This window comes from Chiloscyllium plagiosum, unplaced genomic scaffold (assembly GCF_037043375.1).
Source record: "Chiloscyllium plagiosum isolate Xiang-an unplaced genomic scaffold, Cpla_swu_hap1 HiC_scaffold_28, whole genome shotgun sequence".
In the NCBI taxonomy this organism is placed as follows: Eukaryota; Metazoa; Chordata; class Chondrichthyes; order Orectolobiformes; family Hemiscylliidae; genus Chiloscyllium; species Chiloscyllium plagiosum.
In genome coordinates, this window is record NW_028270166.1 from 8,038,198 (window position 1) to 8,060,178 (window position 21,981).

At 44.2% G+C, this 21,981-nt stretch overlaps 1 protein-coding gene across 7 annotated transcripts in view; it reads right to left on the bottom strand.

Moving 5' to 3' along the window:
* The window catches only part of LOC122565440 (N-acetyllactosaminide beta-1,3-N-acetylglucosaminyltransferase 3-like), a 98,910-nt gene that overhangs the window by 15,760 nt on the left and 61,169 nt on the right, over positions 1–21,981 (bottom strand). Inside the window, exons 1-2 of one of the 7 annotated variants that reach the window (XM_087975979.1) lie at positions 4,630–4,646; positions 1,845–1,925 (exon numbers count right to left, since the gene is read on the bottom strand). The exons of 5 other annotated variants lie outside the window; for them this stretch is intronic. The gene's annotated coding sequence lies outside the window, so the exon portion shown is untranslated. Of the gene's footprint in view, positions 1–1,844; positions 1,926–4,629; positions 4,647–21,981 lie in introns of those variants that run through there. One more of the 7 variants, XM_087975977.1, reaches the window with a different exon arrangement.

The following is a 21,981-nucleotide window of genomic DNA, read 5'->3' on the forward strand; positions in this document are numbered from 1 at the left end:
TGTGTGTTCTCACCAGTAATTGCACAAATAAGTCATTGATCATGTCAAAAAAGAAAACATACTGCACCTGATTATACATTGATAAAAATTCTGAGAATTATGGTGATCGAAACTAACATTAACCTTTGTCCCCACACCTCCTCTTGCACCCTTCTCTCAATTTGATATCCAGGTATTACCTAACTGTTAGAAGTTTGTTTTAACAAATCTTGGATCATACACACTGACCAAAATGCAACCTATCCCATTCATTAAAAAAGTAGTCTGGGAAACAATAAGCATTTAATTAGCAACACAAGAGAGAGGTACACACCACAACACTTTCCATTTGTTTTCTTACCTAGTGCTTCTTGTAAAAACTGACACAGCTGGTTCCAATAGAATGCTCACTCAATGCCAAAAAAAACACTTATCAATAGGTCATTGTTCTTTTCTGGAATCAGAGTGTGTCCTGGACAGTGGAAAGCTACTTAAATCATTGCCTTATAACACATGAATATGATGTGGAGGTGCTGGTTTTGGACTGGGGTGAACAAAGTCAGAAATCACATGACAGCAGGTAATAGTCCAACAGGTTTATTCAAAATCTCAAGCTTTCAGAGTGCTGCTCCTTTGTCAGGTGAAATTCACATATAGAGATGCATTCAGCGTTGTATTCAGACACTATAATACCAGTTATAAGGTGTCTGTGATACATCTCAGTGATAGGGTGGGGTTGAGAGTATTACAGGGTGCAGGTGTGCTTTTTAAACATAAATTTAGATTTGTCATGTCACTCTGTTCTAAAACAATAAACAACTTTTCCTTTGAATGGCCCTTTAAAGGGAAGCTGAATCATTACACTTAATTGGTAACTAGATATGATTTGGAGATGCCGGTGTTGGACTGGGGTGTCCAAAGTTAAAAATCACACAACACCAGGTTATAGTCCAACAGGTTTAATTGGAAGCACACTAGCTTTCGGAGTGTCGCCTGATGACAATCACCTGATGAAGGAGCGTCGCTCCGAAAGCTAGTGTGCTTCCAATTAAACCTGTTGGATTATAACCTGGTGTTGTGTGATTTTTAACTTGGTAACTAGATAAGAAGGACAATTCTAAACAAGTACTAATCTTTATTAGAATATTGCTTGGATCATCATGATAGATAATACTTACACATAGCTGTGGGTTTATTTGTGTGTCATACCGGGCAAGGGTGCTTTCTGTCCACGAGCTAATACTCCGAATTGAAGTTCTGAATTTAATTTACTTCATGTTTCCAAATCAGAGAGCAAAAGGAAAGATAGGTTAAAAAAAGGGGCAAAGAAATAGTCAGGGTAGAGAGAAAAGGTTAAATGAAAAATGGAAAGATGTTGACAGTGAAAAAAAGAGTCATTGTCATAGAATTATACAGTTCAGAAATAGAGCCTTCAATTCAAAATGTCCATGCCAACTAGATATCCTAAACTGATCTAGTCCCATTTCCCTCCTAAAACCCTCCAAATGCCTTTTAAATGCTGTAATTGTACCAGCCTCCACCAGTTTCTCGCGCAGCTCATTCCATACATATACCACTCTGTGAAACCTGTCACCTTAAATCCATACCCTCTATTTTTGGGCTGCCCCCCAATGATTTCATAAACCTCTATAAAGTTCACCACTCAGCCTCAGAACTCCAGGGAAGGAAAAAGAGTGGAGGCAGAGAGTTAAAGAGAAGAGTGTAAATGAGAGAGAGAGAAGGTAAGGGTTAATGGCAGGAGAGGATATGAAAAGAGCATTTCAGCAGTAACTTTACAATTCCCTCAAAGTAATGTAAATTGTTAGAAAATCCAAACAGGTGATAAGACAATGACTAATTCCTACCTTTGAAGAACTGTGGCAGGATTTGATTTCAGGATTCTCCTTTAGTGTCTCACTCCCAGAGAGCTCAAATATCAATTGCAGCTGAAGAGGGATTGTGCAAAGGAATTGATCAGTACCACACCCAAACTGTCAACCAATGCTCATTACAATAATCATTTAGAAGGTGTTTGTCCTTTAAGGGGATCCAAGGCATAGCCGAAGTCTTTGTCTCATTTATTTTTGCCTCATTTATTGAGCACCACAAATTATAGAAGTTAACTTCTGTAAGTATTTTTTTCTTCTTGGAAATAAAAGCTTCTAATTGAAGGTACAGGGAAAATATTTGCAAATTTAAAGCACGTGGAATCAAAGGGGCCGAGGTAAATTGGTTCAGGGTCCTGATCGGAAAAAATGATATTTGTGAAAGCAGAGAGTGATTGTTAGAATAAAAGTTTTCTTTTGTCTCCAGTTTCAAGCTGCATGAAAAATAGGTGTTTTAAGTTTTGTTTTAAACAAGTTGTTAATTAATTTTATACTTGATTTAAACACAAGCTGAGTATTTTAGCTATAAAGGCTTGTTAGGGGAGCTCTGTCCTGTATTTTGAAATATGTGGGAAAGTGTCGAGGTGACTACATTAGCAGAGAGTGCCACTGGCTTGACCAGCTTGATCATAGGCCATAACTCACTGGAGTAGACGTAAGCCTTTTGATCCCTCAGTTCTATCGGCCATTAATGAGATCAGGGCAGCTCTGATACTCCTCAACTCCACATTTCTGCCTTGTCCCAATACCGTTAATTACCTTACTGATCAAATATCAGTGATACAGTGATAGCATTGGATTGGAACCCAGAAATTATTGGGCTCCCAACTGTCGATTGAAAGTCAAGGACTGATTGGAAAAACAAGCAAGAGAGACAGATTCAGGTTTGCAATAAGGAAGGCTGAGAGATGACATCATAGAATTCCGAAGGGAAAACTCAGATGATGCAAACAGCAGGATGAGAAGGTCCGGCCCAAGTTAGGGGCTCTCTGTTTTATTTTACTACTTCTTTTCAACATCAAAGAACTATAGATGCTGAGAATCTGAAACACGATCTGAAAGGCCTGTAGAAACTCAGCAGGTCTGGCTCTCCGGAGAGAAAGCAGAGTTAATGTTTCAAGTCCAATTCTGAAGAAAGGCCACTGGTCTTAAAACGTAAACTCTGCTTTCTCTCCACATGTGCTGCCAGACCTGCTGAGTTTCTCCAGCACTTTCTGTTTTAGTTTCAGCGTTATAAGGCCACAACGTACAGGAGCAGATGGTGGCCATTTAGCTATTGAGCAAATGTGAGGTATGCAGATGCTGGAGATCAGAGTCAAGTTTAGAGTGGTGCTGGAAAAGCGCAGCAGGTCAGGCAGCATCCGAGGAGCAGGAGAATCGCGTTTTGGGCAAAAGCCCTTCATCAGGAATCATCCTGATGAAGGGCTTTTGCCCAAAACACGATTTTCCTGCTCCTCGGATGCTGCCTGACCTGCTGTACTTTTCCAGCACCACTTAAATCCTGACCCACATTCAGCTATTGAGACCACTCCATCATTCAATGAGGTCATGGCTGATCTGATCAACTTTAACTCCACTTTCCTGCCTTACCCACTTGATCCTTGATTCCCTTACTGATCAAAGATCTGTCACTCTCACTTTTGAATATACTTAATGACTCAGCCTCAACAGCCCGCTGTAGTAAATAACTCCACAAATTCACTACTCTCTGGAGAGAAGAAAATTCTTATCACTTCAGTCTTAAATGTGCAACCCCTTATTCTGAAATTATGCCTCAGTTCCGAGACATTCCCACAAGAGGAAAGAACCTCTCCACATCCACGCTGTGAAGCCCCCTGCAAAATCTTACATGTTTAAATAAGGTCTCCTCTCATTGTTCTAAACTCCAATTAGTACAGGCCCAACCTACTCAACCATGTCTTATGAAAAATCTCTCCATATCTGGGATCAGCTGAGTGAAACATTTCTGAACTGCCTCCCTTTTTTAGTTTAGGGAATGAAAATTATTATTCTAGATGTGATCTAACTTGTCCTTTATGTAGTTTTAGCAAGTCTGAATAGTTTTATAGTCTGTTCCTCTTTGAAATAAAGGCCAATAGAGTATTTGTTGTCCCTATTACCTGCTAATCTTTGTCATTCATGAGCGAGAATGTCCAAATTGCTCCATACTGCATTTTTTTACCATTTAAATAATATTCAACTCTTCTTTTCTTCCTGCCAAAGTATAGAAGTTCAAATTTTCCCACAATATCATTTTGCCCACTCACTCAAACTGATTACAGCTCTCTGTAGACTTTTCTGTGTCATCTTCACCACTTGCCTTGCCACCTATTTCTGTATAATCCACAAATTTGACAATAGTGTATTTACTTCCCTCATCCAGTATTAAAGTATATTCTGGACTTTGCACTGATCCCTGTGGCACTCCACCAGTTACAGATTGCCACGCTGAAAATGCCCCCTTTATCATAATCCCCTGTCTTCCATTAATTAGCCATCCATCAATCCATACAACCCCAATATCCTGGAACATTATCTTATTAAGTAGCTACCTGTCCAGATCATTATTGAATTCCCTTTGGAAAACTCAAATATATTACATCTACTGGTTCCCTTTTACCTATCCTGCCTGTTACCCTACTCAAAGAGCTGAAATAAATTTGTTAGGCCTGATTTAACCTTCAGGAAGCCACACTGACTCTACTAGATAATAATAGGTATTTCAACATGTTCTGCTGTTACAGCTTTTAGAATAGACTCTTACATTTTCCCAATGACAGATGTTAAGCAATTTGGCCGCCAGTTGTATCAAACAAAGAACTGCAGATGTTGGAGGTCTGAAAAACACAGAAACAAAAATTGCTGGAGAAACACAGCAGGCCTGGCAGCATCTATGGATGTGGAGGTGCCAGTTTCCGATTGGGTTGGACAAAGTCAGAAGTCACAAGACACAGGATATAGTCCAACAAGACACAGGATATAGTCCAACAAGACACAGGATATAGTCCAACAAGACACAGGATATACTCCAACAAGACACAGGATATAGTCCAACAAGACACAGGATATACTCCAACAAGACACAGGATATAGTCCAACAAGACACCAGGATATAGTCCAACAAGACACCAGGATATAGTCCAACAAGACACAGGATATAGTCCAACAAGACACAGGATATAGTCCAACAAGACACAGGATATACTCCAACAAGACACAGGATATAGTCCAACAAGACACCAGGATATAGTCCAACAAGACACCAGGATATAGTCCAACAAGACACCAGGATATAGTCCAACAAGACACAGGATATAGTCCAACAAGACACCAGGATATAGTCCAACAAGACACCAGGATATAGTCCAACAAGACACAGGATATAGTCCAACAAGACACCAGGATATAGTCCAACAAGACACAGGATATAGTCCAACAAGACACCAGGATATAGTCCAACAAGACACAGGATATAGTCCAACAAGACACAGGATATAGTCCAACAAGACACCAGGATATAGTCCAACAAGACACAGGATATAGTCCAACAAGACACAGGATATAGTCCAACAAGACACAGGATATAGTCCAACAAGACACCAGGATATAGTCCAACAAGACACCAGGATATAGTCCAACAAGACACAGGATATAGTCCAACAAGACACAGGATATAGTCCAACAAGACACAGGATATAGTCCAATAAGACACCAGGATATAGTCCAACAAGACACAGGATATAGTCCAACAAGACACCAGGATATAGTCCAACAAGACACGGGATATAGTCCAACAAGACACAGGATATAGTCCAACAAGACACAGGATATAGTCCAACAAGACACAGGATATAGTCCAACAAGACACCAGGATATAGTCCAACAAGACACCAGGATATAGTCCAACAAGACACAGGATATAGTCCAACAAGACACCAGGATATAGTCCAACAAGACACAGGATATAGTCCAACAAGACACAGGATATAGTCCAACAAGACACAGGATATAGTCCAACAAGACACCAGGATATAGTCCAACAAGACACAGGATATAGTCCAACAAGACACAGGATATAGTCCAACAAGACACAGGATATAGTCCAACAAGACACCAGGATATAGTCCAACAAGACACAGGATATAGTCCAACAAGACACAGGATATAGTCCAACAAGACACAGGATATAGTCCAACAAGACACCAGGATATAGTCCAACAAGACACAGGATATAGTCCAACAAGACACAGGATATAGTCCAACATGACACAGGATATAGTCCAACAAGACACAGGATATAGTCCAACAAGACACAGGATATAGTCCAACAAGACACCAGGATATAGTCCAACAAGACACCAGGATATAGTCCAACAAGACACAGGATATAGTCCAACAAGACACAGGATATAGTCCAACAAGACACAGGATATAGTCCAACAAGACACAGGATATAGTCCAACAAGACACCAGGATATAGTCCAACAAGACACCAGGATATAGTCCAACGGGTTTACTTGAAATCACATATTCGCTGTCCCAAAATCCGCTGTTGATCTTTAACCTGGTATCGTGTGACTTCTGACAACATCTGTGAAGAGAGAGAAAGAGTAACCCTCCTGAGCTGGATCTGAAGAGGGGTCACTCACCTATCACCACCTGTTTTATGTCTCCCTCTCATTTAGAACAAATGTGGGGTTTTTTCTGTTTGATAATATTCCTTAACGTCCCTCGTTAATCAGTTTATCTCCTTCCTAAATCCTTTCTTCCTCACTTGGAAATATCTTCAACGCATGAGCTATTTTTTTAAGTAGCAGCCATCATGCCTCAACTCATCTTTTTTTCCAGTTCCCTCTGACAACTGAACTCCTTTCCTAGCCAACTCAACCAACGGTGCCATTATCCCTCTGTAATTACCCTTATTTATGTTTAACACTGTTTTCTCCAAACCAAGGTTCCTGCGCACCGAGTTCAGAGCATAAAACATTGATTGGAGTGCATCTGTAAGGCTGTGGGCTACACGGGTGGCTTGTTTTAAGATGTAGCCACCCTACAGCTTCAGGAGGTGCAGTCAGCGGAGGAATGAGTGATAAGAGAAGGGAGGCAGGCATGTCATCAAGAAAGCCTTAGATTGCGCCTCGCTCAAGAGCAGTTTTCCTGAGTTGATAAAGGAGGAGGGCGATGGGTTGCTCTGGGGAGTGCAGTCAGAGCCCAGCTGCACAAGGTGGGAGCAGAAAGAGAGGGTGATAGGTCACTGCATACCAATAGGTACAGGCAGGCATTTCGGTGGCAGCAGATGTGACCCCCCCCCCCCCCCAAGATGGTGTGATATTGTCCCGAGACCAGGATAAAGGATGTCCCAGAATACCCTGGAGCCGTTCTCAAAGTGGCGTGCAAACAGCCAGAGACCATGATACACAATGAGACCAATGACATGGGTACAAAATAGGATGAGGTTCTACACCAAGTATTTAGGGAGTTAGGTAGTCAACTGAAAAACAGAATTTCAAAATCTGAAATCTCTGGACTATTCCCGGTGCCATTTATCAGTGAGTATAGGGAAAGGAGGAGAGAGCAGATAAATGGTGCAGGAAGGAGGGCTTTAGATTCCTGGATCACTGGGTCAGTTCCTGGGGAATAAGGGACTGGTACAACTCTAAGGGGAACCAGAATGAGCCTGACATCCTCGTGATGTAGGTGTAGGGAGGGGACAGATGTGCTAGTACTGATGGACATTTAAAATAATTTTCCATGGGAGTGAGAACAGGGATGATACACAGACAAATATAGAAGAGGAACTAAGTTTGGAACACAGAGCATGTATAATCAAGGTGGGGTTCAGGGAGTATAGTGTTTATTTTAATACAAGTAGGTCTTGCCAGTAAGGCAGTTGAATTCTTAATGTTGATTATCTTGTAGAGATAAGTTATCATTGCAACCACTGACACTGAGCAGGATGGCAGCTCAATATTCTGGGAATAAAAGAGGATGTTGTGTTGCAATATGGATCAATGAATCAATTACAGTAATAAGAATATAACCATATCTTAGAAGGCATCTCAAATAAAGACATAAGGGCAGCATTTCTCCTGGAATAGAATCCCTGCAGTGCAGATAGAGATCAATCAGCCCATCAAGTCTGCACTGACTCTCTGAACAGCATTCCAGCCAGATTTCACCCCACCCTTTCTCCATAACCCCACATTTACTGTGAATGGTCCACTTAACTTGCACATACCTTGACGCTATGGTCAATTTAGTGTATCCAATCCAGCTAACCTGCACACCTTTGAACTGTGGGAGGAAACCGGAGCGCCCAGAGAAAATCCACGCAGGCACGGGGAAAATGTCTGTGTGGAGTTTGCACAGTCGCCCGAGGCTGGAATCAAACCCACATATCTCTGGTACTGTCAGGCAGCTGTGCTAGCCACCAAGCTGGAAAACAATGCTGCCAAGAATGCCAATCGCTATGTGAGAAATGTCGTGTGATTGTGTACACGTAGCATAGGGGACATGTTGCACATGGGTTGAATGCCAAAACAAAATGAAGCACTGACTTTGCTGGCAGTGTACGCCAGATCACCAAACAGACAGGGAGAGATTGAAGACCAGGTCTTTCAGTGAACCATAGAAATGTAAAAATATTCTGAGAATAACATTAGGGTATTTCAACTTCCCAAAAATGAATTTGGATAAATAGAGAACATTTGAATGGCATAGAGAGGACAGAATGTTTAAAATGCATCCTGAAGAGCTTTTTAAGTCTTTTAGTAGAGAGAGGACAGACCTAGTTTTAGAGAATGAAGCCAGCAAAATGCTAGAAGCTTCAGTGAGCAGCACAGTGGCTCAGTGCTTAGTACTGCTGCCTCACGGTGCTAGGGATCTGGGTTCGATTCCACCCTGGGGGATGACTGCCCAGGGAGCTGCAGGGTAGGTGGGTTAGCCACATGAAATGCAGGGTTTTGTAGTTGGGGATGGGTGTGGGAGAGAAGTAGGAGGGGAAGTTTGGACTCAATAGGCCAAATGGCTTGCTTCCGCACTGTAGGGATTCTATCAGTGAGGGACCTTTTGGTGATAGTGACCATAACTTGGCAAGGTTTAAAATAGTTAATCGTAAAAGGACAATGATGAACCGGAGTAAAGGTTCTGAACTGTGGGAAGGCTGATTGGAACGTGGTGAGACAGGATCAGACTAAAGTGGACTGAGAGCAGCTACTCATTACATCTCCATCCGAGCAGTGGCAGCCTTTCAGAAAGGAGAGAGTGAGAGTGCGGAGCCAACATGTTCCCATAACGCTGGAGGGAGAGACCAGCAAGTGCAGGGAACCCTGGATGCCAAGGGATCTACTGGATTATTGGATATGGGGAAAAGGAGGAAGCTTCTTGCAGATAACTGAGGGCTCAGGGCGGCAGATGCCCCAGAGGAGAATAGAAAGTAAACAAAAAAATTAGGAGAGATAAGAAGGGGGATGAGAAAACACTGTTGGGTAAAATAAAGGTAAGTCCAAAGGCAAGTTAGAAGTACATTAGGGGTAAGAAGATAACCACAGAGAGAGTAGGTCCCATTAGAGACCAAAGCAGCAATCTGTGTGGGGAGCTGGAAGGTGAGGGTGAGGTTTTAAGTGAGTACGTTGTATTTGTACTCACAATAGTAATGGATGATGTAGGTATAGAAATCAGGAAGGGGATTGTGATATACAGAGGAACCTCGATTGTCCGACATTCGATTATCTGAATATTGGATTATCCGGCAAGATTGCAAGGTCCCGATGATTGGCTAAACTATGTTATCCAGCATTCGGTTATCCGGAATTCGATTAACCAGATGAAATACTCCTCAGCCGTGTCCTTCGAACAAAAGGTTATTGAGAGGAACAAAAGATTAATGGTTTTACCGGCTTGGACGTGGATAGACTCCCAGGCCCAGGTGAGATGTATCCCAGGCTTCTGTGGGAGGCAAGGGAGGAGATTGCAGTGGCTCGGACATGAATTTTCAAATCAGAGAACTGGACAGCAGCTAGTGCTGGTACCATTATACAAGAAAGCTGGTAGGGATAAACAAGGAAACTACAGACCGATGAGTCTAATATCAGTGGTTGGGAAACTCTCAGAGAAATTCACGGAACAGAATTAATCTCCACTTAGAGATGCAAGGATTAACGAGGGTGGTCAATATGCCTTTATCTGGAGATCATGTGTAACAAATCGTAGTGTAGATTGTATAGTCCACATGGACTTCAGGAAGGCTTTCGACAATGTTTCACATGCAAGACAGGTCTAGAAGGTAAGAGACCAAGGGTTCCAGAGCAATTCGGATCCAATATTGAAGGGAGGCAGCGGGTGACAGTCGGAGGTTCATTTTGTGAGTTGAAAGCCATTGGCAAATGACAGGGACCAATCCTGGGATACTTGCTGTTTTTGTGTCTGTTAATGATCAAGATATGAATAATGGTGATGTCATCAGTAAATTCACAGATTATACAAAAATCCATGGACTGTGAAGTAGCAAGGAGAAAAGCATTAGACTACGGGCTGATAATAAATGGGTTGAACAGTGACAAACTGAATTTAATCCTCAAAACTGTGAGGTAATGCATTTTAGGAGGACAAACAAGGCAAGACAGGATGTGAATGAATGGTCAGGCCCTAGGAAGGATACAGCATGTGTGACACATTGGTGTACATGGCCATAGATCCTTGAAGGTAGAAGGACATAATGTGATTTCAAAGTCATGTGGAATGCTTACCTCAATCAGTCAATGCATTGGATAAAAGAGCAGGGAGATTATAATGGAACTGTATATTAATGCTGGTGAAGCAACATCTGGAGTACTGTGTGCAGTTCCAGTCACTCCACTATAGGAAAGAAGTGTTTGCATTTGAGAGGGTCCAGAGGAGTTTCGCCAGAACGGTGGTGTCAACAGATGTGAAGCTGGAAAAGCACAGCAGGTCAGACAGAATCCGAGGAGCAAGACAGTCAACATTTCAGGCCTAAAACCTGCTGTCTGACCTGCCTCTTCCAGCTTTCCATCTATTGACTCTGACTGCCAGCATCTGCAGTCCTTCCTGTCTCCTATTCACCAGGATGTTGCCGAAAATTGAGAGATTCAGCTGTGAAGAGAGAATGGATAGACTGGGGTTGTCTTCCTTGGAGCAAAGAAGGCTGAGGGGGGGAACCTGACTGAGGTGTATGACGTTATGTGGGGCATGGACACTGTAAATGAGATAAACTGTTGCCCTTAGTAAAGGGTTCAAAAACTGGGAGTGGGGGGGGGGCATAGATTTATGGTAAGGGGCAGGAGGATTAGAGGTTATTGGAGGAAAGCAGAACATAAAACATTAGAAAACGGTACAGGCCCTTCGGCCCTCGATGTTGTGCCGACTTTTTATCCTACTCTAAGATCAAACTAACTACATAACTTTCATTGTACGATCTTCCATGTGCCTATCCAAGAGTTGCTTTAATGCCCCTAATACTGACTCTACTACTACTGTTGGCAGTGTATTCCACGCGCTCACCACTCCCTGAGTAAAGAACCTACCTCTGACACCTCCCCAAACCTTCCTCCAATCACTTTAAAATTATGTCCCCTCGTGATAGACATTTCCGTCCTGGGAAAAGGTCTCTGGCTATCCACTCTATTGATGCCTCTCAACATCTTATACACCTCTATCAAGCCACCTCTCATCCTTCTTCGCACTAATGAGAAAAGCCCAGCTCCCTCAAACTTTCTTCATAAGACATGCCCTCCAGTTCAGATAGCATCCTGGTAAATCTCCTCTGCACCCTCTTGAAAGCTTCCACATCTTTCCTCTCATGAGGCGATCAGAACTGAACACAATATTCCAAGTATTGTCCAATCAGGACTCAATAGACCTGCAGCATAACCTCTCGGCTCTTAAACTCAAACCCCTGCTAATGAAAGCTGATACACCGTATGCCCTCTTAACATCCCTATCAACTTAGGTGGCAACTTTGAGGGATTTATGGATATGGACCCCAAGATCCTTTTGTTCCTCCACACTGCCACGAATCCTGCCTTTAACCCTGTATTCTCCATTCAAATTTGATCTTCCAAAGTGAATCACTTCACACTTTTCCAGGTTGAACTCCATCTGCCATTTATCAGCCCAGTTCTGTATCTTGTCAATGTCTTGTTACAACCTACAACAGCCCTCCACACTGGCCACAACTCCACCAACCTTCGGGTAATCAGCAAACTTACTAACCCACCCTTCCACTTCCTCATCCAAGTCATTTATAAAAATCCCAAAGAGCAGAGGTCCCAGAACCGATCCCTATGGAACACCACAATACTTTTCATCCAGAAGATGGGGCCAAACTGGAACTCACTGATGATCCAGGTAAACCTTCACTACATTTAAAATGTATTTCAATGAACACCTGAAAACATCATAGCATATAAGGCTAAAGGTTAAATCCTGGAAAATGAGATTAGAGTAGGTAGGTGCTTGATGGCCTGTATGACCATAGCGGGTTGATTGGCATCTTTCTGTGCTGGACAATCTCTTTGACTTTATCTATGAATTTAAGAGGTGTGCGTGACTTGTGTTTCTCTGATGATCTGACACTGTGAAGGGTGTCTCTGAGAATAAGTGCCCTCCACATTCCTGAAGTTTGGAAATCCAAGTCGGGAATGCAGAAGTTCATTATGCTGGAAAATGATTTGGGTTGAGCGTTGGTTCAACAGTGATTGTGGTCCTTGCATGGTTTGGGTCATGCTGTTCCCAAGGAGCTAGATACAGAGCAATGACTTATTTCAATGTATTTCAATGATCCACACCTGAGTATCAGGGCATCACTTCACAGTCTGCTCAAAGTGCACAGCACACAATTGCAGGGAACAATGATGAAGATAGCAACAGCATTTAGGGGAATGGTAACTTGTCAAACATGCAGAGACATGGGGTGGATGAAATTTAAACTGGTGGAGTGGTACATTTTAGTCAGAGTAATGACAGGGTGCAATATGTACAAATGAGTCAAGTTGAAAGGAGTGTTGAAATTTTACATATAAAATCTAAAACAAAAGCAGCAAGTGCTGGAGAAATTCAGCAGGTATGGCAGTATCTGTGGAGAGGGAAACATAGTGTTTCAAGTCTTAAAGTCATAGTCATCGAGATGTACAGCATGGAAACAGACCCTTCGGTCCAACCCGTCCATGCCGACCAGATATCCCAACCCAATCTAGTCCCACCTGCCAGCACCCGACCCATATCCCTCCAAACCCTTCCTATTCATATACCCATCCTATTGCCTCTTAAATGTTGCAATTGTACCTGCCTCCACCACATCCTCTGACAGCTCATTCCATACATGTACCACCCTCTGTGTGAAAAAGTTGCCCCTTAGGTCTCTTTTATATCTTTCCCCTCTCACCCTAAACCTATGCCCCTCTAGTTCTGAACTCCACCACCTCAGGGAAAAGACCTTGTCTATTTACCTTATCCATGCTCCTCATGATTTTATAAACATCTGTAAGGTCACCCCCCAGTCTCCGACGCTCCAGGGAAAACAGCCCCAGCCTGTTCAGCCTCTTCCCTATAGCTCAAATCCTCAAACCCCGGCAACATCCTCACAAGACTCGTCTTCACAGCCAGCCTCATGGTTAACTTCTTTAAAAAAGACACAATTGTGAAAAGTGGGTATTGTTGACATTCAGTGCCCTACCCTAGTTCTTCTTTTAACACAATGATTTTAGGCTTGGTTTAAGCTTCTGTCATTTCAGTTGGATGGCCTGTTATGATTATTGTATTCATAACTTTTCAAAAAAGGACAGTTCTACATCTGGTGCTGTTCTGGTTAGACCAAATAGATCAAATGCTTGTTGTTGTTAAATATTTCACAATTTGTTACAGCTGCTCAACACTGATTCATAGATGGATTATAGCGGGCCAGAATATCTGAAGAAATGAGCCCTTCCGTTATTTTTTTAAGATGTGTTGGTGAGCTCAGAAACCCCAAACTAGAGCTGGCCTTAATGTACAAATTCTCTCAATGACTCAATGATTGTAGCTAAGCTCAGAATGAATTTCCCAAATCTGATTGGCCAGATCCAAGGAACATCTGAACTTCTTCAACGTTGTTGGGCTTTGGGATGTCACTGATGGCTTTCTGTCATTTTGAATTTTTGTTTTGACTTACATCCTCAGAATTTCATGATGGTTTTCACCAAATCACATTTTTCATTTAAGGTGAGACGCGCTTCCTTTAACACTTTCAGAACTTCACAAAATGTGTTTCGGGGTCCCATGGGTAAAGATGGCATCTATATGACAAGTAACTCCCTTCCCTTCCAGAATATTTGACATGGTTTGCTAGGATATCCCCAGAGATGACGATATACCAAATATGTAATTCAATACAGCACAGGAACAGGCCCTTTGGCCCACCATGCCTGCACCAAAACTAATGCTTATTTAGACCCACTGCTCATTGCACACTATGTAGTTTCTATCCCTGTGTTCACCTCCTGTTCATGTGCCTCTAAAGATATATCTTAACCATTGTTAGTGTGTCTGCTTCCACCACCCCAATGGCAGTGGGTTCCAAGTACCCACTACCCCCTGTGAAAAATTTTCCCCCATTTTCTCCCCAAAACCTTCCCCTCTCACCTTGAAGTTGTGCCCTCTTGTGGTTGATGCTTCCAACCTGGGGATAAAACCTCTGACCATCCACCCTATTTCTGCCTCTTATAATTTTGACACAGGTCGCCCCTCAGCCTCCGTCTTTCCAGTGAAAACAGTTCATGTTTATTCAACCTCTCCTCATAACTAAAACCCTCCAGACCAGCAAACATCCTGGTAAAACTTCTCTTCACCCTCTTCAAAGCATCCATGATGAAAGCAGAATTAGCCAAAGAGCTAATAAACAATAAACAGTCTCGATATCTAGCTAAGGCATATCTGCCGAATCTGACATTAGTGTCAAGATTGATGGCTTTGCCAAGCTGTTGGCTGCTGAGGACACGGAATTGATTCCATTCTCTGCAGTCCATTATTTAATTGTATCATGTCCACATGGATTCTGAGCTCGCCATTCACTGGAAACTGTCAAAAAACAGCCAACTGCACTGAGTTTGCTGAATAATGTGTGACACAACACCTCCATGCAACATTCTAATGTGCTGCTCTCTAACTTCCTCCAGCAGAACATGCCATACACTAGCGCACAGTCACGCGCACTGATGCACACACTCACACACACTCTCTCGCACACGCGCACACACAGACTCTCGCACGTGCACACACACAGACTTTCGCATGTGCACACACACAGACTCGTGCATGTGCACGCACAGACACACTCTCTCACGCACACACACATGCACACACAGACTCGTAGGCGCATGCACGCACACAAACTCTCTCGCGCGCAAACACATGCACACAGACTCTCTCGCAGACACATGCACACATACAGACTCTCGCACGTGCACGCACACAGACTCTAGCACGTGCACACACAGACACACTCTCTCACACACGCACACATGCACACACAGACTCGTAGGCGCATGCACGCACACAAACTCGCGCGCAAACACATGCACACAATCTCTCTCGCACACACGTGCACACACACAGATTCTTGCATGTGCACACACACACAGGCACTCGCACGTGTACACACAGACACAGACTCTTGCATGTGCACACGCACACACAACTTCTCGCACATGCGTGCACACACACACAGACTCTCTTGCGCGCGCACACACATACATACAGGTGCTCTCACACACACGCACACGCAAATGAACATGAACAAATATATGGTTTGAAGTACTTTGGCTGTCCTTAATGCAATCACAGTTGGGTAGTTGTGTTCTTGGACCAATAGCATAGCGAATACCACAGCTATTTTGAAAGATTTGGGTTTCCTGATGTTTCTTTCCAACCATCGCTATCAATGTGCACTTTTCTTCTTGAAAGTGAGGCTTTTCTGATGAGTTCAGTTCTGCAGTCTAAAATATTTCACCTCTGCTCTGCCTAAAAAGCTTCTTGAGATGCAAGATAGTGAAACGTTCCAACTCTGTAGAAATTACTTGTCCAGACATGTTCCTTGTTGGTGAGTTCCATTCCAACATTTTCATAATGGTGTAAACTGAAGTTGAAGATGGCATGGGGCAGGGTGACACTAGGCACAGTGACACACCAGATGGCCACTGAGCCATTACTTGGCCATAGAGTCATAGAGATGTACAGCATGGAAACAGACCCTACGATCCAACCCGTCCATGCCGACCAGATATCCCAACCCAAACTAGTCCCACCTACCAGCACCAGACCCATATCCCTCCAAATCCTTCCTATTCATATACCCATCCAAATGCCTCTTCAATGTTGCAATTGTACCAGCCTCCACCACATCCTCTGGCAGCTCATTCCATACATGTACCACCCTCTGCATGAAAAAGTTGCCCCTTAGGTCTCTTTTATATCTTTCCCCTCTCACCCTAAACCTATGCCCTCTAGTTCTGGACTCCCCCACCCCAGGGAAAAGACTTTCTCTATTTATCCTATCCATGTCCCTCATAATTTTGTAAACCTCTATAAGGTCACCCCTCAGCCTCCGACGCTCCAGGGAAAACAGCCCCAGCCTGTTCAGCCTCTCCCTGTAGCTCAGATCCTCAAACCCTGGCAACATCCTAGTAAATCTTTTCTGAACCCTTTCAAGTTTCACAACATCTTTCTGATAGGAAGGAGACCAGAATTGCATGCAATATTCCAACAGTGGCCTAACCAATGTCCTGTACAGCTGCAACATGACCTCCCAACTCCTGTACTCAATACTCTGACCAATAAAGGAAAGCATACCAAACGCCTTCTTCACTATCCTATCTACATGCGACTTCACTTTCAAAGAACTATGAATCTGCACTTTAAGGTCTGTTTGTTCAGCAACACTCCCTAGGACCTTACCATTAAGTGTATAAGTCCTGCTAAGATTTGTTTTACCAAAATGCAGCACCTCGCATTTATCTGAATTTAACTCCATCTGCCACTTCTCAGCTCATTGGCCCATCTGGTCAAGAACCCATTGTAATCTGAAGTAACCTTTCTCACTATCCACTACACCTCCAATTTTGGTGTCATCTGCAAACTTACTAACGATATACCTCTTATGCTCACATCCAAATCTTTTATATATAAATGATGAACTTGACACATATGACACAAAAGATGGCCGCCGGACCACAATATCGAAAGAAACAGTAGAGCAAACATAGACATTGCCTGGGGTCACCAGAGTGCCAGCACAATGCACTCACAACCCAGTTGATTAGTTTAAGGCGGGTGGGGAGAGAATATACACGAGTAACATACACTACCTGGGTCCAGCCAACATCTTTGATAGAAATGCCAACAGTTTGATACAGACTCAATACAAAATGTTAATAGCCAGGGCTGCAGTAATTGTCCTTCTCAGGAAGAGCGATTAGTGCCCATTACTACAGCAATGGACTTCCACACAGACATTGAAACTGACAATGACCGTACTGAAATTAACAGAGGCTGCGCTGGAACTGACAATGACCGTACTGAAATTAACAGAGGCTGCGCTGGAACTGACAATGACCGTACTGAAATTAACAGAGGCTGCACTGAAACTGACAATGACCGTACTGAAATTAACAGAGGCTGCACTGAAACTGACAATGACCGTACTGAAATTTACAGAGGCTGCGCTGGAACTGACAATGACCGTACTGAAATTAACAGAGGCTGCACTGAAACTGACAATGACCGTACTGAAATTAACAGAGGCTGCACTGAAACTGACAATGACCGTACTGAAATTAACAGAGGCTGCGCTGGAACTGACAATGACTGCACCGAACTATCAATGATTCTGCGATGTTTACAATAAATAAACTATGGTGCAAAGACATTAACCTCATCACTGACCTATTATACTATAAAATGTATAAAACTATCTTGACCTGTGCGCCGTGTGGAGAGAAGACTCGCAGCTGACCACTGTGCTTTTGGTGTCTCTCTCTCTCCCCCCGGAGCTCCGGTATTTCCTTGTACAATAAATTCTGTCACTGAACCCCGACTGTGACTCCGATGGTGATTTTCCCCATAACAATGGGAGCTGCAAGCAGGGCTCTTACTGCTGGTGCACTGATCGAAAGCCACGATCCGGGGTGGGGGGAGGTGGGTCAGGGTAAGATCCAATTTGTACCTGCAAATGGGAAGAGTCAGACCGGGGCCAAAGACACAGATTAAAAGGTATACCCATTGTAATGTCTGATTTCCTACAGTACGGAGTTAAATTTTAAGTGCATGTCTATGTAGCGGAGGTGTTTAACTGTATTGGCTGCTGTAAGAACCTGCTGCTTGTGCCAGAGGATGAGGTAGTGCCTGTCTCACAGGCCCTGCCCTAAACCGGTTGTTAAGAGGGGTGCCCCCCACCCCCTCCAGGTGAAGGTTGGGATTTAAAATGGGAATTGAGGCGCCGAGGGCACTAGGAGCTGTGAAGCCCAAGTGGTAAAGTCAGGTAACACTGAACTCTGTCGGGGTGAACAACATAGAGTCCAGTTAGAGTTTAAGTTAAAAGCTGGGAGCTGTTTGTATTTCTAACTTCCAATGTGGTGAGGAAGAGGAGCTGATCACTCTGACCAAGAGCCAAACCTCAGTCGAGTACGCGTTACCGAGGTGGGGAGCGTGGACACTGAGTAACCGTGATACCCTGTCAGTCTGTCGTCAAATGACAGAACTTGAATAGTGATGGTGGACGGGAGGGTAAAGAGTCGCACCAGTAGAGAACACACTGGGCTAGAAGTAGGTTTCTGGGCCTATTGGGAGGTGCTGGGTAAGTAGTGGTGGCCAGGAGGGTAGAGAAGTCCCACGGTAGAGAGCACACCTTGCTAGAAGGCTGCTACGGCTGTACAGATGGTGCTGGGACAGTATTATAGGCCTGGGGGTAGAGAAGTCCCCAGGAACACTTTACTGTTGGTGGTATCCGGGGATACACAATCTGCTAAGTGTCAGATCATAGTTTTAAGTAGGACACTGCAGGTTCCCTTATTGAGAAATACAAGGCAGACAGACAAGAGCTATCAGAGCAAATGAAGAAAAGTGGTTGGGATCCATCCCAGACCTTAGCACAACAGAGAGAGTGGATAGATAAACAGAATAAAACTAAAAAGATTGGAGTAGTGTTAGTGTACCAGTTAGCAGGCCTAATTGAGCAAGTGAGTGCCTCCCTGAGCAGGTGGAGAAAGGGCCAGGAAGAAGCTAAAGAGCTGGAGGACAGAATACACGAGTTAGACCAGGAACAATGTCAAATACTGCAGCCACTGCAACAGAATAGGACACAGAGAGGCAGTGTGCTGGGAAAAGCATGGTGCACCCACAAACATAACCCAGAACACCGCGGAACCGCGGGGATCCCGAGGACAGCAGAGCTGACAACCAGCTGCCCCCATTCATGAGGGTAAGAGAGAGGGGGGAATTTACGTACCCGCAGTAATAGGAGGGAGGAAACATGAGATGCTAGTGGGCACAGGAGCTGCTGTATCCATCACAAACCTACCCTTTCCCCACACAAACAAAATGATTCATTTAACTGGGATAGGAGGGAATAAAACACCAGCTTACCGAAGCAAAATTACCCTCGTCGAAATAAATAATATATATATCCACAGGAAATTCTGTGTATGCCAAAATAATGAGGGCACCATAATGGGCAATGATCTCAGGAGAGAATATAATCTTCTAATTGATTGTGCAAAAGAGAAATTGATTTGGCCCAGACAGGACGGTCGGGAGACTGAGATTGGGAAACTTACAAATCACCTCGAAACTATTAAAGTGGCTACAGTCCCCAGTCGAGACTGGAACCTAGAAAAGGGGGGATTTGGAGCCGTCTGCGCCTTCGTCCTCGGAGCTTGGGCAGAACCAAAGTTAGATACAGGTCTAGTTAACATAGACCCCAATAAGGGTTCCCGGACCGGAGCATAAACCCCACCAGCAATACCCAATCAAACCCGAAGCAGAAAAAGCAGTTGTGGAGATAGTGAAAGGACTAGTGAGACAGGCAATCCTGAAAGCAACTGCAAGTACAACTAACCCACCGATGTGGCCAGTAATAACACCTGATGGGAGCTACAGGCTCACCATTGATGAAACAGGACTAAATAAGGTCACCCCCAAATTGCACCCCATTGTAGCTGACCCCTCCACTGTTTTAAACAGCTTGGCCCCTGAACACAAGATTTTCACTGCTTTAGACATAGCCAAAGGGTTCTGGTCTGTCCCGTTACACCCTGAGTCCCAGAATAAATTAATAGTTAGGGATACGGGGAAAAAAACCAGCGGTGGGAATTCTAGACACAGGGAAACCGCACAATTGTGGGGAGGGAGATCAGGATGAAAATTGGGGGAGAGTAAAGGATAACCCTCTGGACACAGCCGAGGAGACCCTCTTCATGGACAGGTCATGAAAATATGTAGGAGGCTCGCCCCGAATAGGACGGGCTGTGGTAACTGATAAGTTAGAAACAGTTATGTCCAGGAGGTTTGGTGGAAGTCAGGCTGCACAGGTCGCAGAAATGGTAGCACTCACACCTCAGGCAGAACATGGGCTGAAGTGCTGCCTGCCAGACTAATGAGATTAAGAGCTACCACAAATCAGGCAACCGGGCTAACACAATAAGACTTAATGACCGGGCGAACAATGCAATTGCCAGAGACAATAATCACAGGGGGCACTGATGTGGGTCCACTAAAAGACAAAATTCGGCGATATGTGATAGAATTGAGCGGCCAATTAAAAGGAATGTGGAAATCTGTAATTGACAAAAAGGACAAGGCAGGGGAACTTGGAGTCTTCCCTGAGGTCCCAGCAGCAGGAAGCCATGTCCTGACAAACCAGGCTTTGCCCCAAACTGGTGTGGGCCATACATCGTGGTAATAAGTGGGTCACCTGGGCCTGCAGAGATAGTAAAGGGAAAGGCACCTTGGAAGCACTGGACCCAACTCGAACCCGTTTAAAGACTCCCTGTGACCAAACTAATGTCATTGACCATTTCCCAGATGCAGACAGGAACGGTGGACAAGACGGTCATCCCGGGGGAATACCGACTACACAACAGAACAAACCACACAGAAACACGACTGCACCTCCTGACAAAAACAAAGACTATCACTGATAACTTTATTTAACTGCAAAATGTACATACCTGTCCGTATTTCACTGTGTTTAAGTGTCATGACTGTCAGGAGCATGAAGGTGAGCTCTTCTATAAAACCCACCTAAGTTTGCATTGGAACTGAACTGTCTGCTACCCGCTGGCGCGATCAGTGGAATCCCAATCTGTGTCCACCCTGGTGTGGGCCCCTCGCGACCTGTATACAGTAGACACCTCGGGAGCGCTGTGTAAGGGGCAGACAGGGAAATACAAGCGGGGACTCCAGGGTAGATGTGTGCAGCTTGACAGGACCACCCAGCCCCTGGGGCCGGGCCCCCCAGCCTAGGGAAGGGAAAACCCATTTAAAACCCGGTAATTACCCACTCTGTTTCACCGGACAGGGATGGGGATGTGTTTATGCCCTGGTTCCCAAAGATGACTCGCGTGTCCAGACACGGTGCACTTATCAGCACTGTATGGTCACTAGGGGACAGTTTACCTGCACCTGCAGCGGGCAGGCTTGAATGTGATCACAGGCAGACGGTTCATATGTGGTCAGTGCAATGGCACCCATATCAGCTCTGCCACATGGATGTACCCATTCAACACTTACCAGCTGGGGGTGCACCCCAGGGATCGGGGTGACATGGGTGGACAGATAGACGGAAGAACAGGACAAGTATGTTACCAATAAGCAAAGGGATTTGTTTTCTTATTTATTGGGCCTTATGCAACAGACACCCCAGACCTCCCAAACCTGTCTGCAGTAGGGACAATTGCACCCTTTACTGTACCATGCCCCAGCGGGGGACATATTCAGAGAAGGATAGTGGCCCGCTCCATCAGTCCGGAGTTCTGTGCTGACTGACAGGTCCCCACCACTTTGAGGTCATCATTGGGATATGGATTCCTGGAATCTCTATCTTTGAGGACGCTGCAGGGGTTGTCAGTGC